Source organism: Lathamus discolor, chromosome 12, assembly GCF_037157495.1.
Source record: "Lathamus discolor isolate bLatDis1 chromosome 12, bLatDis1.hap1, whole genome shotgun sequence".
NCBI classification, from domain to species: Eukaryota; Metazoa; Chordata; class Aves; order Psittaciformes; family Psittacidae; genus Lathamus; species Lathamus discolor.
Window position 1 is genome coordinate 943,706 of NC_088895.1, and position 6,455 is coordinate 950,160.

The window sequence follows — 6,455 nt, forward strand, 5'->3', positions numbered from 1 at the left end:
CAGGGAAGCTGAAAGGAAAACAGGTTTTTATTAACAACTCAAATATTGATTGGATGTTGCAAGGAGGGAGGGAGGAAAAACTTGCTCCAGAAGTAACCCCAGAAGAATGCCAGGCTGTTGCTAGAAAGTCTTTATCTTCTGGTTATTTTACCTTGATAAACATAGTGTCACACTGGAAAATTGGGTCTTCCATTGTGCAAATGTCAGTGGTCAGCAAGGGGAGATGCACAGGCACATACAACGTGGGCATATGTTTACAGGAGCCATCACACATAAAGTCACAAGGGCTGCTCAGGTGTGGTTAGATGGGGACAGACAAGTGCAGCATCAGTCCAGACACACGAAAGAGCAGATGTGGAGTTGTGTGAGTGCAGTGGGCGCAGTCAGAGGGATTTTGGTACAGGCGAAAGAGCAGTACCAAGTGATACGCAGGACTGAGGGACCAGCCAGGGCGCCATGGAGCTGGAGGGTGCCAGGCTGCAAGCATGGGGATGCAGGCATCAAAGTGTAAAGGCTGGGGGAGTCCAAAGAGACAGTCCTGGGGCTGGGAACAAGAAGGACTAATGGCCTCTCTTGTTTTCCTATTCTTAGTCAGTAAAAGAAGGACACAGGAAAGGAAATTCTTCTTCTGAGCCAGACAGAAACAGCCCTGTACTTCCTCATCGACCCTTCCTTCTTCTGAAAGCAATGGAAAACTAGGGCAGAGAAGACACAGCTCACTAGGCATTGCCTGATTCAGCTCTGGGCTGATGTCTGACACAGCTTCCACCAGAAACACCCAGCTTCTCAGCTTAGACCCCCAGGGGCAGTAGCTGGTGATTGAGAGGTAGGGAACATGGATGGGATATTCTGATATGGTGACTGATGTAAAGCGAAGTGCCCTGCAGACAGAATTGGCAGGCTCTGAGAGACATAGACAGGGAAAGCAGATACCTTGCATGGCAGCAGTCACACCAGGATAAAAAAAGGGCCATTTGGGTTATGTCATTCCCAGTAGATCTACTTTTGTCTCCTGCAAAAAATTCAGAAGCAGCTCCTCTTTTGGGAGGCAAAAAAAAAAAAAATGATCTCCTGGTCAGAACACTTCAGCTATGGCCTGTCAAAAGCACTTTTCTGCCCCACATTTCCACTGGTGTGTGAAATGGCAATGGGGTGGAGCAGCCCCTCAAGAGAGCTTGATGGGGAGGGATTCCCCAAGTGAGATGGTGAATGAAAGTCCTGAAACACATCTAGATTACACATGCTGTCTTTTCTTGTATGGGGAAAGTTTCGGCTTCACCTTTTCCTTTCCTTTTTTCTCCTAAAATAGGAGTGAGGGAGTTTAGAAATAAAGGCAGGCTTTGTTGGAAAAGAATATGGAAAAGGTATCTTCCTTTTAGCAGGGAGGGGTGTTTGGTTCTTGTATGAAAGGGATGCTATCTCCCTGTCATCTGCCTTTGCTCCCCTCCATGAAGTGCTGCTGTAACTCCAGCTGATAACCACCACCAAGTCCCAGAGCTGCCTACCTGAGTGTCAGACTGTTTTGGTACCTCCAGCTCTTGCTCCTGTCAGCCAGGTCCTGGCAAAAGGCTACAAGCTGGAAAAGGAAACGCAGAAAGAACAAAGATGACTCTGAAAACAGCTCCGCTTTGCTTTGTTTTGCTGGACTGAATTTATTGACACATTGGTTTGTGTTTTCTGTATGGACTACGTAAAATATTGGTTCAGCTGCTTGAAAGCAGAGGAATTTTTAGTCTGCTCCCCTTCCCCCTACTCTTACATGGAAAACAAGTTCTTATAGGCTGAAGAAAGGAGAAGCAAATCGAAGAAAATGAAACATACTTCTACTTTTGCTGTGGGTTGCAAAGCCATTTCCCACTGTAAAAATGTGCAAAAAGAATATGCTACTAGAACTATAGCAAAATCATTGATTTTTGGCTGGGATTCTAGGGATGGGGGGGGGGTGTGCGAGGCTAAAGGGGTTAACTCTTTTTCTAAAACCTTTTCTTAAAATTCCTTGCAGCTTCCCAGTTTTGTCTTAAAAAATGTTGTTCATCCTTTTCTAAGGCTAAATACATCTTTCCTTTGAGCATCTCTACAACCCTTCCGATTTTCAGCCAAGCCTAATCATTTGCAAAGGTGTTATTGTGGTATCCAGCAGACACCCTGCAGAATCCATGGACTCCTTTCTGGTCATTTTAACTTCCTTGTTGCTAGGACTAAACCTCTCTGGAAACTGCAGAAAACAGACAAGAAATGGTTCAGGAAAAGTTCTCTGCTGAGAGCCCTCACAACCCAATGCGGCAGAGTGAAGCTTGGGACCGTTTGCAACCAACACATTTGGTTTTGTTAATTGGGTGCTTAGTCAATAAGGCCCTATGATGTTTTAATTTCTAGGACTGGATGTGATTGGACTCTGCAATGAAGACATTTTGCTATGTCTGATATTGTCTGTCCTGACATCACAGATTCTGACAAAGTGGAGGTTAATAAAGTTTGGAATGTGTTAGTGATGCCAGGACACATTAATTCATGGTGGACTCCAGGAATACGGTACTCCAAATGTATTGCATGATTCAGCTCAGAGTAAATGCAGGGATAAAATGTGCTGGGTTTTGAAGGGACAAGGAAGGAAATGGGTTTCCAGTGACTCCTCCACAATGGTAACTTCACTGTATCTTCAAAGCTATATTCTGCCAGGGTGAAGTGGTAGTGAGCACGAAAGGCAGCCCCCTTCAGTGACCCATTTGACATCTGACAGGCCGTGTTTCTACCATTCTGGAGATGCAGAAGGTTCTGGCATCTCATTAATTCGTACCTTGGGCAGCCACATTCAGATCACACTGCAGTACATCTATTAGCATTTAGCAATAGACAGTTTTGAAACCGGCTATTCAATATGGATCATACTCAAGCTAATGAAGGGGCAAAGCAAGCAATAGCACACTTCTAGAAGAGGAAACAGGACTGTTTGGACAAGAACATACAAGTTTTCCATGTTTTTTTAATGCTGGTGTCACCAGCAATTCAAGATGTCTGATCCGCACAGCACCCTTGCTAAGTGTGAATGGAAAAACAGCCATACGAGTGTGGAATCTCTTTCAAAGCTTGTAGAGCAATAGCTGGATGTTTGGCGCAGGCAGAAGCTTCACTTGTTTCTGTAAGTGCTCAGGCAGTGCAAACCTTCACAGCTTCACCACTGGAATAGAAATGACATTCAGGATGACTCGCTTTTATTTGTCAGGAAAAGGTAACGATGAAGCCAGAGTGGTACATTGTGCTGCTCACAGAGAGGGTATGTCACTAAGTGACCACACACTAGCTGTATATATGCAGAGTTTATTAAACAAGCACATTAAAGCCAATAAGCACACTAAAGCAAACACACTAATGTGAATTAGGTAAATATTCTATGATTCTATCTCTCTATATATAGTGAATAATTACAATAAAGCATATCAGAGATATAGGTGTATCAGTAAAGTACTCAAGAAAGTTAGCAATGCATCAAATCATTACTGTATAGACAGAATAGAGATTAAGAAGAAATACATCACCGATTACCACTGAATCATCATCCAGGCCCACACTTCCAGCTGGGAAGCTCCATTGCAGCTGATGCCGGGAGTCTCACGTAATCGGGAAAATTCATGCGAGGTGCACCCACCCTTAGGTGAGGCTTCTCTCATGGCCACAAGAGGGTCCTGCTTTTATACCCTTATCAAAACAACTGGTTTTATGCCAGGTCTCTAATCATTTACTCGTGAGACCGTGCAGTTTCTCATGATCTCACCATTGCCCACTCTGAGAGCGCTGGCCAAGTGCCCCCGTGCAGCCAAGTGTGAAGGTCATAGAGCACCACCCTCATGTTTTCCTGTCTCTTTCTGACACTGTCATGATGAACATAAACATATATACTCTACCAAATACACTGTGGCAAACAACATCCTTAGTTATGTCTCTCAGTCATGAGAAGGAATCCACTCTCAGCCAGGTTCCCATCCATTACATATGTTTGCCCCGCTTCTGCTTTGGAAACAAACTTCCCCACCATTTCCAATCAACCACAATGATCCATGCAGGCAAAGGTGATCCTTCATTAATCAATCTTCAGATTTGCCTAGGGCTTATTCTAATTGATTCAAGCAGAGCTTCAGTTCTCCAGAAATGAAAAATAAAATACATCTACCAGGTTTAACCCCATCACATCCATCCCTTTTCAGTCAGTTTATGGTTTTATTTCCTTGGACAATTTTCTGACACTCTCAACTTGGTAATGCAGGAGTGTATTGCTAAAACAGTACTACAGATATATGCAGGAATTCAGGCAGGTCTGTGTTCTATCCACCTCACTCCAGTGTAAGTATTTGCAAGAATAAGGCTTTTTATAAACTAGACCTTCTGCAGTATCATCTGGTTCCTTCATCAGACCACTTCTTAGACCACTGTAGGTCTTTCTCAAAGACCCACAAAGAGCCATTATCTCAAAGAGCCATTCTTGTACCCTGGTTTGCTCAGAAGTACTGCAAGTTGAATTATGTTTGAGTTGTGGGCTGCAAGGCCCCTGTGGGTCAGTTAATTTTTGGTGCAGGTGGAGTGAAAGCAAAGCATGAATAGCAAGCTCTCTTCTTGCACAGGTCATCAGCACTATGGATGTTTACGCAAGTTAGCCAGGCCCTGGGAGGCAGGAGAAGGAAGTTACACAAATGTTATGAAATAAGTTATGATTTAAGAGAAGCAGCATTTCAAAGTTAAAGTGCAGATCTGGGATCATAGCTTTGAAACATTCATTCAGCTCTTCTGAAATGTAACTTTTGATAATGTGACCCATAAAGCTTTCCCTAAAGTTCACATCTCTCTTCTTTTTTGCTTTTTCTTTTTCTTATGCTGCAGCCTCTGAACATAAATTTCCACCATTTGCTCCTTTGGTATGGACAGTTTTTGTGTAATGAATGCCATCCTGTTCATGCAAGGAATAGAGTTTCTCACTGTCTCTAATTCTGCAACAGGAGCAGTAATTCTCATACTGAATCATATACAAGCGTTTACAATGAGACATTCCTATTTGCCTCCAGTACCTCATAATACTGGGTAAAATTCAAAGTGCCAAGTAAGAATGAAATGTTATGAAGTGAGGACTAGGACCATCTATAATCCCTCTAATCCAAATTGGATTAATTATTTCCAGAAAGTGCTGAAAGTGCTTAAAGTGCTTGTTATAGATCAAGGGCTAAATGGGTTGAAGTGGATCATGGAGGAGTGGGTTAAGCAAAAAGGGGATTTGTCAATGAGAAAAACCTTATTAAACAGCTGCTAATCAAATAGAAACTTGCTAAGGAGGTGTTTGAAATCTGAAGAGATCTTCATGCACTTCTATATAAATCACCATTTAACTGAGCCCCTCGGAACCCCTGGCTAGCAGTGCATAAACAACACTATATGCAGTCTGTCCTTCTGCGGCATGGGGGAACAAGGAAGGATCTGACAGCCAGAAAGGGCACCAGGGATCCCAGGCCTCTGTTCCACTAGTGGGATAAACACAAATATTGAGGTATTGGCATTCATATAGTGAGCTAGAGAAGTTCATCTAGGAGGCATTCAGCTGTGTTCATATGCAAGCTGTTGCAGGGTAAACCTTATGCAAGTTATGAAGGAGACACAGGAGCCGCTTGGGGTGTTCATATGACACAGTGATCCAGTTTATCTCTGAGGTTCTGCCATAGTAGGAAGACCTTTCTTCTATGACATTAGAAGGAGCTGTTACTTGAGGGGGCAGGCTGCTGTCATTCAACCTACACAGTTTTTGTTCAGGGTGTTTTAAAAGACTAATGCTGACATGAGGACTACCATCATGAAGATGGTTCACAAAACATTACAAGGAGGTAGACTAGGTCCATCACAGAATCACAGAATCCCAAGGGTTGGAAGGGAGCTTAGAAGATCATCTAGTCCAACCCCCCCGCAAGAGCAGGGTAACCTACAGTACATCACACAGGAACTTGTCCAGGCAGGCCTTGAACATCTCCAGTGTAGGAGACTCCACAACCCCCCTGGGCAACCTGTTCCAGTGCTCTGTCACTCTTACAGTAAAGAAGTTCTTCCTGATATTAACATGGAACTTCCTATGCTCCAGTTTACACCCATTGCCCCTTGTCCTATCACTGGATATCACTGAAAAAAGCCTAGCTCCATCATCCTGACACCTACCCTTTACATATTTGTAAACATTGATGAGGTCACCCCTCAGTCTCCTCCTCTCCAAGCTAAAGAGACCCAGCTCCCTCAGCCTCTCCTCATAAGGGAGATGTTCCACTCCCTTAATCATCTTTGTGGCTCTGCGCTGGACTCCTTCAAGCAATTCCCTGTCCTTCTTGAACAGAGGGGCCCAGAACTGGACGCAATATTCCAGATGCGGCCTCACCAAGGCTGAGTAGAGGGGGAGGAGAACCTCTCTTGACCTACTAACCACTCCCTTT

At 43.9% G+C, this 6,455-nt stretch overlaps 1 long non-coding RNA gene across 1 annotated transcript; it reads right to left on the reverse strand.

The window, feature by feature from the left end:
* Positions 1 to 2,963: 2,963 nt before the first annotated feature.
* LOC136021005 (uncharacterized) lies at positions 2,964 to 5,654 on the reverse strand. The gene is made up of 2 exons (XR_010615631.1): positions 3,537 to 5,654; positions 2,964 to 3,178 (listed from the first exon to the last, which is right to left on the reverse strand). It is a non-coding gene; the product is annotated as an uncharacterized LOC136021005 (long non-coding RNA).
* Between the last annotated feature and the right edge of the window lie 801 nt (positions 5,655 to 6,455).